The sequence below is a fragment of the Lepidochelys olivacea genome (genome assembly GCF_965140295.1).
Source record: "Lepidochelys olivacea isolate rLepOli2 genome assembly, chromosome: 6".
NCBI lineage: Eukaryota > Metazoa > Chordata > Testudines > Cheloniidae > Lepidochelys > Lepidochelys olivacea.
The window spans coordinates 14,827,738-14,840,847 of NC_140416.1; the positions used below are offsets into that span (position 1 = coordinate 14,827,738).

General features: G+C 47.2%; 1 protein-coding gene across 3 annotated transcripts in view; it reads right to left on the reverse strand.

Annotated features, from left to right (window-relative positions):
* The window catches only part of LOC311521887 (NACHT, LRR and PYD domains-containing protein 3-like), a 65,934-nt gene extending 58,520 nt beyond the window's left edge, over positions 1-7,414 (reverse strand). For all 3 annotated transcript variants that reach the window (XM_084630576.1, XM_084630575.1, XM_084630577.1), the window contains exon 1: positions 7,273-7,414. The gene's annotated coding sequence lies outside the window, so the exon portion shown is untranslated. The remainder of the gene's footprint in view (positions 1-7,272) is intronic.
* Between the last annotated feature and the right edge of the window lie 5,696 nt (positions 7,415-13,110).

The window sequence follows — 13,110 nt, forward strand, 5'->3', positions numbered from 1 at the left end:
GATCAGGGGACAAGGATCAGGGGGGTTGGATGGGTTGGGGGTTCTGTGGGGGGCAGTCAGGGGGTGGGAAGTGGGAGGGAGTGGCTGGGGGGCAGGGTGGGGCTAGCCCCCCCATGAAGTGTCCTCTTTTTTGAAAGTTCAAATATGGTAACCCTACCATAATTTACCCTAATGCCGTCCCAGGGAGCCCTACCCTTAGTGACTCTAACCCAGGCCAAGGAGCCCTAACAGTCTAAAGTGTTGGCAGACTCCAGGCACCCCAAGACTTGTTCAATGCTAACCGTGAGCCCAGGATTCCTACCAACACCAGGCCTAAACTGACCCCAGGGAGCCTTACTTTTGGTCACCCTAAGCCTCGCCTGGGAAGCCCTACTCACCGCAGGCCTAAACCTAGCCTGGAGAGGCCTACACATCGAAGCCTTAACCCTACTCAAGGCAGCCCTAGCTGTAGTAAATTTAGCCCTAGTCTGGGGATCCCTATTGGCTGCACTTCTCACTGTAGCCCAGGGACCTCCTCCCCTGGCAACCATAACCCTAGCTTGGGGAGTCCTACCAACCTCAGGCCTAACCTGATCCATGGAATCCCTACTCTTGGTAACCCTAACCCTAGCCTGGGGAGTTCTACTGGAGCCAGGCCCCAACCTAGCCCATAGAGGCCTACTGTTAAGGAGCAGTATCACCTTGTTCTAATGGTTACTGCCCTCCCTGTTAGAAATTTGTGCCTTATTTCTCATTTAAATTTGTCTGGCTTTAACTTCCAGCCACTGGTTTTTGTTATGCCTTCCGGAGTTAGAGTCCTTTAATGCCTGATATTTTCTCTCCATGAAGGTACTTTAAACACCATAATCAAGTCACCTCGTGGCCTGTTCAATTAAGCGAAGTACACTGAGGCCTCAGATCATTTTTTGTGGCTCTTCTCTGCATCCTCTCCAAATTTTCAACATTCTCTTAAAAGTATGGACAGCAGAACTGTACACAATTTTCTAGTATCAGTCCCACCAGTACCATAAACAGAGGTAAAATCACCTCCCTGTTCAGACATCCAGAACTCACATCAGCCCTTTTGCTACAGCACTGCCTGGGAGCTCAAGTGGAGTTGTCTGTTCTCTATGATCCCTAAACCCTTCTCAGAGTCACTGCTTTTGGGATACAGACCCCCACCCCCATTTTGTAGGCATGGCTGCACTCTTTGATCCACGATGTGTGAACTGGCATTTGGCTGTATTAAAATGCACTTTGCTTGAATGGACACCAAGTAACCCAGATTGCTCTGTGTGAGTGCCTTATCTTCATCATTAGTCACCACTCCAATCTTTGGCCCATCTGCAAATTTTTAATCAGCTGTGATTTTATATTCACTTCCAGGTCATTGATGAAAATATTGAACGTAAGGTTAGGTTAGGGCACGGTGTATGCCCCTAGAGTGCATTCTAGCAAACTGGAAGGTATTTGGTGCGGATCCGATGACTAAGAGCCAATTAAAACGATTCTGTACAGTTGACTGGCCTCAATATCAACTAGAGGACCAGGAGTGGTGGCCACCAGGAGGGTCAATTAATTACAACATGATCCTTCAGATACTCCTGTTCTGTCAGAGAACAAGGAAATGAAATGAACATATGTATGCGCATTTGTTTCTGACTTTATGTACTCAACCAGATATTTTACAGCGCTGTAATCTGACTCCGACTGGTTCGGTAGCAGCTAATGTTAGTCCCCAGACCCCCACCCCCACTGTAATGGCAAAGCGGGTGTCCCCTTCGGCCCCCACATCCCCACCGTATAAGGGTAGGATGCCTCGGGTTACAGAGATTGCCCCCTCGGTGGGACTCTATCCTTTGCTTACCGAGACTGTTGTGGCTTGCCCAGGGGCAGACGGACGTCAGGCTACCACTATGCAAGTGTATACCCATGTGCCATTCAATCCAATAGACTTAGCAGCTTTTAAAACACAGGCTGGGGAATTCTCAATGAACGCAAGCAGGTTTATTTCAGTCTTTGAGGGGTGCCTCAGTAGTCACAAGCCGATTGAGACGACTGTAATATCCTCCTGAGAACCCTGTTGTCTGAGGTGGAGAGGGATCAGGTTACAGCTAAGGCAAGGGGAGCGTCAGCGTTCAAGCGAAAAAAAAAAGAAAGGAATCTATCTGTCAAGTTCCTCTCCAAATAATTGTAAGCGGCTCAGGGCATTTCTGGGTATGGCAGGCTTTTGCAGAATATGGATCCCAGAGTTTGAACTGTGGGCTAAACCCCTGTACGACTGTGTAAAAGGAGTGGATCTACCCCTTCTATTGGACCCCAGAGGCTGACAGGGCATTTAAAATCCTGAAAAGAAAATTGATGGAAGCCCCAGCTCTGGACCTGCCGGATCTCTCTAAGCAGTTTCAGTTGTATGTACATGAACGAAGGGGGGTGGTCCTAGGAGTGCTCACACAGCTGATAGGAGCATGGAGACGTCCTGTGGCTTATTTTTCTAAGCAACTGGATCAGGTTGCAAAGGGTTGGCCGGCATGTTTACGGGTGGTCGCAACTACAGCCCTATTGCTTGAGGAAGCCGAGAAGCTAACATTGGGAGGGGTTATGCAAATCTATACTCCCCATATGGTCCGAGCCTTATTGGATGCAAAGGGAGGGCTTTGGCTCACCCAGGCTCGGATTGCTCAGTACCAGGCTAAGCTGTTAGAGAACTCTGAAGTCACCCTACAGCCTTGCCCCTCCCTTAACCCAGCCACTCTCTTGCCAGAAACAGAGGAACAGAAACATAACTGTTTAGAGATCATAGATGTCCAGTACTCCAGCCGTCTGGATTTAAAGGATGTACCCCTCCCAAATGCAGATTATGAGTGGTACACTGATGGTAGCAGTACTGTAATAAATGGGCAAAGGAGGGCGGGTTATGCTGTTGTGAAAGGAGGGATGGCTCCATTCCCCAGAAGGGAAGGTCCTCTTACCAAAGGGCCTAATCCGGCCAGTGCTGCAGAAACTACATCAAACCACTCATGCTGGCAGGGAAGCACTTATCCAGCTAATGGGAAAATACTTTATCACTTCCGGACTCCGACCCCTGGCTGCCCAGGTACAAGCGGACTGCTTAGTCTGCCAAAAGAATAACCCCCGACTGGGACATCCTGTGCCACCAGCTGCCCTAGAACCCACTCCGGGCCCCGGACAAGTGTGGCAAATAGACTTTACTGAGTTTCCCCGGACCCAAGGGTTCAAATATCTCCTGGTTATAGTGGATCGGTTCAGCGGATGGCCAGAAGCCTTCCCATGCCGTAACTACACTGCCAGAACAGTGGCCCTCAAGTTTGTTAAGGAGATCATTCCTCGCTTTGGACTCCCCCTGTGGATGGAATCTGACAATGGGACACACTTCACGTCAAAAATCATTCAAAGCATCTCACATGCCTTACAGATCCCCTGGAAACTCCATACACCCTGGAGACCGCAAGCCAGTGGGGTAGTGGAGCGGACCAATCAGACCCTTAAACGGCATCTCTCAAAAGTGTGCCAAGAAGCCTCACTGCGATGGCCTGATGCTTTGCCTCTTGTCCTACTCCGTATCCGCGTTCTCCCAAAGGGTAGATTAGGGCTCAGTCCCTTTGAAATTATGTTTGGAAGGGCATGGCCTATGAATGGCACCCCGGTTCTGTCAGGGGAATGGGAGTTGGGTAATGGTTTTTTGTCACAGTATATGTGTTCCTTGTCTGCTGTTCTCTTGTCTCTTCACAGGTATACCAAGGATTCCCAGCCTCTCCCCTTGGACTCTCCCGTTCACTCCTTACAGCCCGGTGACTCTGTGCTTGTTCGCACCTGGAAAGACGAGCCTCTCCAGGAAAAGTGGAAAGGACCCTATAGCGTCCTGCTGATCTCCCATACAGCGGCAAAGATCGAGGGACACAAGAACTGGATCCATCACTCTCGTCTAAAGGCAGTAACCGCCCCCTTGTCAGCAGGACAGTGGACCGTCCAACCTGCTGACTCCTCATCTAGTGACGATCTCGGGCTAAAACTACTGTTTAAAAGACACAAATAGCGGGCACTTTAATGCTAAAATGGGCCCACCCAGGTACTGGAGATCCTGGGTTGGGAAGACTCTGGTCATAATTAATTGGGTAACATTGTTATTCTCTGTATTGGTATTTCCAAACTGTGCATATCGGGAGCATAACTCCTTTGTTTTGCTTGCGCACCATGTTGCTAATTTAACAAACCAGACTGATTGCTGGGTGTGTGCTCCAACTCCACTATCCCCCAAAACGGGAATGCCCCTTGACATGCTGCCCTTGACCCTAGCAGAATTAGCCACCACCAAAGAGCAGGAAAGAACGGACTCACCGTTCTGGAATAAGACCTCTTTACAGCAGGCCACCTATCAGGACCAGGAGTATTCAGTTGCCGTACGCACTGAGGGAGTGTTATGTTTTACCCGAAACCAATCTGATCACTATGGGCATCCTGTGGGAAAGAGCTCCTGTGTTATTACACAGTGGGCTGATGGGTATTGGATAAAGACCAACAGGGGAGGCCAACAGTGTGGGTGTAATGGTTCCTCCCCTTTTAGGGAAACCCTTACAAATAATCTTACCACAAAAAAAGGGGTTTGGAAATGTAACTTGCTGTCCAGTTAATATCTCCAATGTAGCAAGCCAATGGTGGGTTTGTAGTGGTCCCTATGGCGAGTGTAATTTGAACGGCACAGTTAGAAATGCCCCCACTTGTACCCAATCAGAAGGATGGGATGCCCCCTTAGGGGCATATAAATTGTTTAAAAAAGCAGCCAAAGCAGCCTTAAATATCCCAGGAATCCCCTTAAGAAACAGTCCTTACTGGGCCCTACAGGGTCACTATTTTGTATGTGGCTTATTCTCCCTGTACCTTATTGCAGCTGCAAATAAACTTTTCTGCTTCTCCACCCCGTTGTGATTATTGGGTGTAGCACACCGGGTAACGAACCAACTCAAGCTGTTGTTCAGCCTCTCGGCACTGGGTGCCGGCAACACGTGACAGTCACGCCCTGCTTCACTGCAGTGGCCTGCGTTCTGCTGCAACACTTTGTATGCAGTTCCCTCTGGGTGTCTCCCTGCAGGCCAGGAGGAAGGGGATGTGCAGGGGAAGATGGGAATTAGTCTCTTGTTTAGCAGATCCATCCCAGGCAGGCACATAGATTCCAACTTCTGAGAGATGCCGATGTACAGAAGCTAAAGTATATTGAAACAGGAGGAGAATCAGCTCACCAGCCATGGAGGGGGAGCTCGCCCTCTGTTTTTAGCTCCCTCCCACTCCCCCTTACTTTCAACCCTGTACATGCTGATCGAGTAGCCCTTGTGAAACGGTTATGAGTGGACTGTGGACTAGCCCAGTCCATAGATTCAGGGAGCTGCACAGCAGCCTTGCACCTTTATTTTGGGGCTAGATTTCTCCTCCAAAACCTTGTCACTGAACGGATTAAATCAGTAACGGTCCATAATGGTTTCTCTTCATGTGCAGGTTTGAAATATAATCCAGCCTTATGTTGCTATTGTTGTCCCAACTTCTGACACCAGTGTCATCTCTCTGCTAAACAGTAGCAGATGTCCAGGGTCTTGCAGGTCAGTTTCCAATAGAGAAGAAGTCAGTGATGCAAAGTCTGGGTACACTTTAAGTGTAACTTGTTTTATTTTCACATGCACACCAGTCCTGGCATGAGACGGTCACACAGCAGGTGGGGCAAAACCTTCTTCTGGGAATCTCAGCCCAGCACCAATGCCCAGTTCCCAGAGAACAGACTTCAATCAGAGCCCATGGCAGAGAGCAAACTCTCAGGCTGACCACAGAGCTCCCTCTCTCCCAAAGTTGTCTCCACACAGAAAATACTTGCATAACAGAGCAGATAAAATCATGGCAAGAACCAATGATTGGAAACTGAAGCCAGATACATTCAAGTTAGAAATAAGGCACAAGTTTCTAACAGCGAGGGTGTTTAACCATTGGAACAAGCTACCAAAGGAAATGGTGGATTCTCCATCTCCTGCAGTCTTCAGATCAAGGCTGGAGGCCTCTCCGGAAGATCTGCTTTAATCAAACAAATGGTGCCAGACCAGATGATCTAATGGTCCCTTCTGGCCTTAAAAGTCTATGAATTTATGAAACCAAAAAACACCCCCATTTGATCCATCCCCCCCAAGAGCAGCAGCCCATTGGCACACCAAGAAACACAGCCCAAGTAAGAGTGACACATGGTCACCAGTCATAACATTATGTAGCTCCTTCAGTGGAGCCTCAGAGATGTAGACATAAACCAAAGTGTCTGCCCCAAAATGAGTGAAATATACATGGATTGTTTTTTAAATCCTGTCTTACATAGTTCATGCACTGACTGTAATGTATGTAAACAAACCAGTATAAATGGGAGTTAAGGCTGGGTCTGTACGTCGTTCAGCAGTTGTTAATATTTAAGTGTCCATAAATGTCATGGCATGTGATCTATGCTGTGTAATTCACAGAGTGATTTTCCTGTGGGGGTTTTGGATCTATGTCTCAAAGCTGCCTGAATTTCCAGCAAAGGAAGCTTTTAGTACAGAATTGGGATTGGGGAAAGGAGGGCACCTCAGTTAGCTCCTTCTTTGGTTTCTATTTCCTCTCTAAACAACCTCCTTAACAACAATCCCCAAATCTGCCTTCTCTTCCCAGAGATAACCCCCGACCCTTAAAGCCTGTGAGCAGCCGGGGGGGAAACAGCCACAGGATGCCCGCAGCAGTTCCAGTCTCCGAAGTTTCAAAACAGCTTAAGTAGGGCTGGGGGTGTGTCTCCACCTGGCAAAGGGAGAGATCCCCCAGGCTGCCTCATGGCCCCTCTGTGCCCTACAGCAGGCCAGTGGCTCCTGTGGTTTTCTCAGCTGTTCTTGATGATGGGCAGGAGGGTGGTACCTCCCCTGGGACAGTTCTGATCTATAGCCCATACCTTACACTCAGACTCATTCTGTCACACACACACTTCTGTCTCATGCCCCACCCAAGCGCCTCCTCAGTCTCGATCCCTCCCTCACACACGCAGCTGCTAAAAGCAGAGGAAATGGCAGACCAGTCCTCTCCTTTCTGGTTTAGACACCTACGAAAGACTACAATCCTGAGACCTCCTCTGCTCCCCTGCAGGAGGGACTCTAGAGACCTCCGCAGAGATGCACCTCCCCCACCCGTCTCTCAAGAGGAGATGTCGCTGATCTTTACAGAACAAAAACCCTGCTCTAACATGATTTCAGCCAAGTGAAATATTTTGCATGCTGAGCTCACCCTGCAGCACTGAAGAGCACTGGTTCCGTTGGAACGAAAATCAGCTTTTCTTCCTCTCAAAATGAGTGGGCAAATCCCCACAAACTGATGAAATTCAAGAAGTTTCACTCTCTAGATGTAGACCCTGGCAGGACTTCCTTGCCTATTTCCTGTCTCTCTCTCTCAGCTCAGCTCCTTTCTCCTCCCCTTCCCTGTTTAAAGAAACAGAACTGTTTTGTCCCTACAGTGCTCGAACAAACAGTGCAGCAAAAAGCCTTACACTCAAAGCAGATGCCTAGTAAACATCCAGCAAAAGGGAACATTAACAATAGAGATGTGGATGGGCAAATTTTTGGCCTGAGGGCCGCATCAGGCTTCGGAAATCGTATGGAGGGCTGGTTAGGGGAGGCCGTGTCTTCCCAAACAACCAGGCATGGCCTGGACCCTGCCCCCTATCTGGCCCCCCCAACACACTTCTAGCCCCCTGACGCCCCCCCCAGGACTCCTGCCCCATCCAACCCCCCTGCTCTCTGTCCCCTGACCGTCCCCAGAACCCCCGCCCCTGACTGCCCCCTGCTGCTCCATCCAACCCCCCCTCCTTCCTGACTGCCCCCAGGGACCCCTGCCCCATCCAACCACCCCTTCTCCCTGTTCCCGGAACCCCTCTCCCTGACTGCCCTCCACCGCCCCATCTAGCTCCCCCACTCCTTCCTGACTGGCCCCCCGGGACCCCACCCCCATTCAACCCCCCTGTTCCCCGCCCTCTGACCATCCCGACCCCTATCCACCACCCCACCCCACCCCCTCGAACTGCCCTGCTGTCGTTACACCTGGCTCTGCAGCCCCGCCGCCCAGTGAAGGATACTGCTCCGCGTAGGAATGTGCTGCTGGTAGCACTTATCGCTACGTACAGATTGTAAGAAACTGCTCTTGTATTAAACTGCTACCTGATGTAGCAAGTGCCTACAGGTAGCAGTTTCTTGCACTATGGTGTCTGTGAAATTGCTACATGTAGAAATGTGCTCCCGGTAGCAGTTAGTGATACGTACAGATTGTAAGAAACAGCTTTTGTAAAAAGATGCTACTTTATTTGTACATGCTTGAAACCTGTTATCGTATTTCAATCTTCCCTCATAGGTCATGTTTTCTAGACCTTAAATTTTCACAAACTTTATAAGCGTACTCTCTATGCCATTATCTCAATCATTAAGATTTTGAATAGAAACCTCTCCAGACCTGATCCCTGGAGAACCCCACTCCTTATGCCTATTTTATTTATCGTTATGTCCATCTAGGTTTCATTTCCGTAGTTTGTTTATGAGAAGGTCATGGGAGACAGCATCAAAAGCCTTACTAAAGGCAAGATATACCATATCTACTGCATGTAGGCTTTTTACACTGTTAAAGACAGTGATCAGGTTGGTGAGACTGCTTGAAATACCGTTTTTTAACAAAGTGGGACCTGTCGCTGCGGCAAACTATAGAGATGTGCTACCTGTGACACTGCAATGTGATGAAGCTAATTCCGACAGGCAGCGCTTTCTCACACCCTCAGTATGTGAGGCTGCTATCTGTAGGAGTCAGCTACATCAGCTGGCCTTAGAGAATTCTTACCATTAGCAGTTCCTGAGAGTGGAGCAGTGCTGGGGAAGGACAAGGGGAGCTCGGGAGCTCCAGCCTGTTCAACCCCCAGGCTGCAGGCCTTGATGAAGGCCTTTGAAAAGGTACTGGGGCTGCAGAGGGGCAGCCCAGGGATAGGCAAAGGCAGCAGGTCCTAACCCCTTGCCAATGATGAGTGGCCATTACACTGCAGTCTGCTCCAGTGAGTGGAGGCTAGATGATGACTGGCAGTAGCCACTGAGGCAAAGTGGGTTTAGAGGGTTGGGGGTTGCCCTGGGAGGGAAAACCCAGAATAAGGGGTTACTGCAGGAGCAGCACCCCAAGGTAAAGGGCACCGGGGTCCAGCAGGGACATGGGTGCCAGTGTCAGGCAAGACACTGGCCAGTAGGAGGTGCTCTGTACACTAGAGAGCTAATTCCCTAGATGACCAGCAGGAGGTGCTGCGCTGGTGAGTCTCGACCTCACTACAGTGCCATTGGATTAGAGGACCTTTTTTGGCAAGAACCACCAGTAGAGCAATGTATGTGTAATATAACTATGTTAAAAACTCCCACCTTAACCTATTACTTCCCAACTCATGAGGATAAAAGAACTAACACACTGGATACCAGTAATATTATAAACTTCAACTTTTCTTTGTGGGTCAGTTGAACAAGTCTGTACAAACTAATGAAGAAAAATAATCAAATCACACAGGCCCAGGTTCAGACATGCAGTTTGGCTATTTTAATCAGGGATCTGAAATATAAAGAGTATCTGCACAAGCAGAACAAATTATAACATACCATTGGTATGATATTCTTAAAGGATAGGCCCCTCTTGGTCTTCAACTTTAAAAATTGTTACACCCAATTATTCTTTTCTTTATTCTGATACGTTTAATTGTAATCTGTGGTATGTTCTGTTGGATGCTGAAACCACCAGCTCAGATTGTTTCAAAAAAATTATACAGCCTTGAGAAAATTACATGAAGTGTGACCCATTCAGTACCTCTGGATTGAAGGGTCATTTGTGGGTCAATGTAGAGCTGAAGTTATGAAATTGTTTCTTTTCTTTAATTACTATTATTAATATGACTTTATTTTGTATCAAATGAACAAACCAACTTAACTGTTCTAACATTGTAACTCTTGTTTGCCTCCCAACATTCTAAATTGTTCATTACACTTGTTTTAATAAGATTCCATATTGTAACTAAAACCCCATTTTAAAATGCTCACTCCATTTTGCAAAACCCTGCTGTAACCTCATTAACTTAGTTCAGGTGTGTGAATGAGGTATGCATGGATAATGGAATCAACCTCCAGCCGCAGCCTGTCCTGATAAAGTTAAGTGCAAACACCAACGGCTGAAGATGCAGACGACAGCCCTGACAAAGTAAGAAGAGTCCACCTCAAAAGAAAAGAAGAAAGGTACAATTGAAGCAAGATCAAAGACAGGTCCAACTGACAAGCGATCAATCACACCGAACCCAGAGGCAGCGTGACACAGCAAGACCTATAGACTCTTGATTCGAACTAAAAGCCTATAATAAAGGATGGGTGGTATGGAAGACTGTGGGTAACATTCTGCTGCCAACATTGAGTGGCATCTGTGCGTGTCCGACAGAGACCCAGCCCTTCCTCATGCCCAGCTTTCCTGGCCAGTTAGCTGCCACAAGTTATGAACCAAAGCTGTGAAATCAGGCCACGTACTCAAGCTACGTTCAGGACTGGTAACTATCCAGCAGCTGCAGAACATTTGAATTGTGTGTGTGTGTAAGTATTTGGTATTAGCTATTGGTTATAGATCAAATTGTGTTATCCTAATAAATGTGGCATCCTGCCTTGTCCCCTGAAACGATCCTGTGTAGCTTTATCTGTATAACATTTTATCTGTCCCTCCCCTGTTAACTCAAGAGTAAATAGTCCAGCTACAATTCTGATTTCAGCAGTAGATATTTTCACCCATCTGGATCTATCACCTGGTGTTAGATAGAAGTTGCTGTGCCTCCCACCTCTCTTGTGTGGTGTAGTGGACAAAAGAGATAGAGAAATGACTTTTGCAAACAAACAACAGATTTATTTAAGGGAAGTAACATCGGGAAAAGGAAAAAAGCATGAACTATAAAAAATGTAGGCCCTAAATAACTGGAACCTTGACTGTCTCTATAACGAACAGCCCCCGAGCAATGGGTGCTCCCACCGTTTTTTTTCAAGACGCATGTGCCAAAGTTCTGAGGTAAGTAGCTCTCTAGGAGACCATTGTAACTGGTTCCAAATGTCTGTTGGCCTCTTTATGGAACTTTGGATGGAAAGAAACTTCACTCATTTTTGGAGACAATCTACCATTGTGCTTTATACAGACTTCCACTTCTGTCACTGTTACACACACTTCAGGAGCAAAGAGGTATCACCAACAAAATGACACTCAGAACTGTGGTACTCACATGTCACCTCATTGCTCTCTCATTTAATTTTTGAGACATTTTTCTTCCGCCTTTTGTCTTCACTGTTAAAACTTCACTTGTCTTGTGTTGTTTTCATTAGTTTTATTAGCAGTGAGACAAAGGGCTATGTCTGCATAATGGGGACACCAGATATATTAGACACACCTGGCCTTGTCTATTCTTCAGTGGGTGATAATGTCAGATCTTCTCGTTCTCAGTATGCTAAGCTGAGCTGAGCTGAAGTGTCTGTCTTCCCATCATCTGGATTGCTGGGACAATCACTTCTCACTGTTCAGTTTTTGTACCTCAGGTGTTTCCAGTTGTTCTTGTAGGCTGTCATTGTCCCCCTTTTCTTTCTTCCCCCCACTTTCTGGAAGGCTCTTTTGCTGTGACCTGGGTCAAACAGCACCCACTGTGTAGAGGTATCTGATCTTGGTCAAACAGTCCCCATTGTATAGCACTGTCATTCAGAGGTTTCTATTGCACACAGTTCCTGGGGTAATCTTTGTGTGTTTGTGCGTTCCTTCAATAAGCCACTAACATTGTCTGGCCTCATCCAGCAGAGCACATTTGAAATAGAGAGACATGGTCAATATTTCTAGCCTCAGATACAAACATTACATGCATACAGGTTGGATAAACACAGTAAATAGGTCTTAAGTTTTGCAATGATACCCCACATCAGCCATCTTGCATAAAGTATATATTAGCTATGTCATATCCATATCATAAGCATATTTTCATAAAGAATGTAGAGTATAATGTCACATCCCACATGTATGTTTGCTGATCTGCAAATACTAAAGGAGTATGCACCTTTGGGTGAACACGCTCATGACAATAGTGCAGAGCCATGCAAGCTTCATGATTCTGTGTGAGATGGCAGGCAGTGAGGAGGGCCAGGCAGGTTTGTGGGTTTAGGGAAAAAAAGGTGTAAACATTATGTATACGTTTATATATGGGACACATATAAAATTAGTGGATGGTTAGCAACGCATTCTAAGAAGTTTGATCCCATGACCACAACCACCCCGTCTAACCTGTTTGGTACCCAGCAAACACTGCAAAACCAAAGCTTCCCAAAATACGGTGGGTGGACAGTGGGATATCTATTCATAGTGCACCTCACCCTGAATCTATACAAGTGCTTCTGGTGAGTACCCTGACTGCTGAGGCAAGGAGTCCAGGAGTCCACATGCACACAAGTGACACAGTAACCGTAGTGACTCTATGCTGACATAACTTGAGTTAACCCACACTTAAAGTGTAGATATGGCCTTTGGTATATGAAATGTTTGGGAGAGGTAACAGGAACAGTATGAAGGTAGACTAAAATTCATTCAGGTGTTTAGGCTCAAGGGATTGGAACTCACCTTACTGCACCCTACGGGCTCAGGAACAAAGAGGCACCAAAAAAAGAGAGTATGGCGGGGCGGTAGCCATGTTAGTCTGTATCCACAAAAACAACAAGGAGTCCAGTGGCACTGTTAGGATATAGATATTCAGGCCTGTCTGTAAAGGCCTATACTCTAAGAATTTAGGTGTATTCTTATCACTTGGCTAGTGATAGAGGTATAAAAGAAAGAATCAAAACCACTGTCTGCCAGTGTAAGGGCCTTCTCTTACTGTGACAGTCTGAGGCCCTGTTCTTAGGCTAAGGCCTTTGGCTAAGCAGCAGAGGCAGCCATAAGCTGGGAAGCGAACAGTCACATCCTCACATTCCAAACTAGTCACATTGAAATAAGGTGCTATTGGGCTGTTAGGCACTATCAGGACAGGATTGTATTCCTATCACCTCCAGAGAAAGGGAA